Below are 2,343 nucleotides of genomic sequence, written 5' to 3'. Positions count from 1 at the left end.
GCTGAGAGCTGAGAGACGCCGCATCCCCCACATTTAAACTGGAAGTCCCATAAGTACCGGAACCTCTGCCGGAAAAGACCCGCTGTCTCAGGAACGCTTAACCCGGCGACTGAGAGCGAGCGACCCGCGGCGTGCTTTCCCGGGAAGCGAAGTCAGTGTGGAATCGTGCATGTTTAGAATTGCGGAGCTGTAACAGCTCGCGCTCCGGTGCTCAGTGTGACTGTGCGCTTCATTACCGGGCTGGAGGGGAGAAAAGGCTCGGAGGCGAAGAGGCGCCCGCGGAAACACAAGCCCCGCCGGGCAGGCGCTGAATCCTGCAGCTCCGCGCCCGGGCCTTGCTCGTCGCCTGCAGCCTCCCTCGGCAGATGCTGCGCACTGCTGCACCTCCGGCTTCCTGGGGTCTCCACTGCGCGTGTGGCTTCATGCTCACCGCTTTGTGTGTGACTGTCTCGGGGCCGCGTGGTCTGACCTCCCAGGCGGTCCTTTGAAAGCTGGCGGGAGCTTGTATGCACCCACAACCCTTGTATGCTTCCAGCCTGAAAACCATGAGCGCATGGGTGGTTGAACTTGAGGATACTCTTCCCAAGGTGCCTCTGCGTGAGCGGACAACGGTGGGGGTCGCTTCAGAAAGAAAACTTTTAAATGAGTTTACCTTTTTATGCACTTGAGCTCAGTGGGGTCTGACCAATTCCTGGGAAACTCTGACAGACATCTTTTTTCCTTTTGTATCAGTCAGGGATTTTTTTTTTTCAGTGCCACTACTGTTTTCAGCAACTACACTCTGCTTGGCCCTAACCTTACGGATGCTTACACTGTGATCTTTGAAATACGCTTTCTTGGCAGGGTGGCACTGCAGATTGAATCCAGAACCCAGAACCTTCACACTGAGCTGCATCTCCAGTGTTTTTCTATTATTATTTTTGACAGAGGACCTCACAAAGTCACTAAGTTGCCCAGGATGGGCTCAAATGTGCAATCCCCCTGCCACAGCCGCCCAAGTGCTGGCATTACAGGTCAATTCTGCTCTTTACTCCTGATTTTCGTGATAAATCTGGCTAAAGCAGCCAGTAGTAACCGACAGCCTGAACTTTGAGCTGCCTTGAATTTTTTTTCAGCTAGATTGTTTAGTCTGCCATTCTTAAATTCATCCACACATAGTTTTAGGACATGGACAAAAAGGACAAAATGTATACAAATTCTTTGCCAAAATGTAACATAAATGGTCCCTGTCCAAGTTCAGTACAAGCCTCATTGTTATCTGAAAGCTGATGAGCTTGGCCTTTACTGTCTGCGTTCCTATCAGCATTCCAGAGTTTCTACTGGAATCGCCCATCAGGTTCATTTCATCGCGTTGTGAGGCTTCTCAGACATGCATCTCCATACCCTTCCAAACACTTTCTAAAAACCAGTTCCAAAGATTTTTGAGCTGTGTGGTTAGACACAATCACAGCAGCAACCCCACTCTTGGTACCAATTTTCTGTATTAGTAATTTTCATATTGAGATGAAAGACTCACAACCTGCAGCTTTGGCACACACTTTCAAGGAGTTCAGTTCTTACGTGGTCAGCTGATTCTAAGGCAGAAACTGCATGGTGCAGGGCATGGTGCAAGAGAGCTGCTCACTCCATGGCTGCCAGCAAGCACAGAAAAGATGGAAGAGCCCTTGAAGGGCATGGCCCCAGCCACCACCTTCCCTAACGGGCCTCACTGCCTGAACAGCACATGCATCTAGGAACTCATCGTTAAATTAGTGTCCTGATGAGTGCAGCTTTCCCATGACTCAGAGACCTTCCAAAAGCCCCACTTCAGGACACAGGAGATTTGGGGGGAACTTTCTGAAAGCAAATATTTGATCAACACTTCTTAGCCTCTACTCAGATTTCCATAACTTTCACAGAGAAGTTGTGTTTCCCAAAATGGTGTATTTAATTATTGTGATAAGATTCTTAGTTACCTCTCTGGTCTCAGCTCCACCAATTTCATAAGCTTGTCCTTAAAAAATTACGTATGAGTCCCAGTGGGCTCCCTAATCCAATGTTCATCAGTCTAACTTTTCTTTGTTATGAAAACTTTGGGAAACACTTGAAATATAGAAGGATATCAATAAGTAACCCATTATTTTAATTTTTAAAGTATTTTAACATATATTTTCAGAGGAATTTCCTAAATGTGCCTTCTATTCTCTCTTTTAATTTAAATTCTTTAAATGCCTCTCACATTGGCTTAAATTTTTTTAAATTATGATGCTAAGGGGCTGGGGATTTAGCTCAGCGGCAAAAGCGCCTGCCTGGCAAGCGCAAGATCGTGAGTTCGGTTCCCGGTACCGGAGAAAAACCAAAAAA

Source organism: Chinchilla lanigera, unplaced genomic scaffold (assembly GCF_000276665.1).
Source record: "Chinchilla lanigera isolate Chin_1 unplaced genomic scaffold, ChiLan1.0 scaffold00010, whole genome shotgun sequence".
Classification (NCBI taxonomy): Eukaryota; Metazoa; Chordata; class Mammalia; order Rodentia; family Chinchillidae; genus Chinchilla; species Chinchilla lanigera.
The sequence above is the reverse complement of the archived record's forward strand: the minus strand, read 5'-3'. Positions refer to the sequence as shown.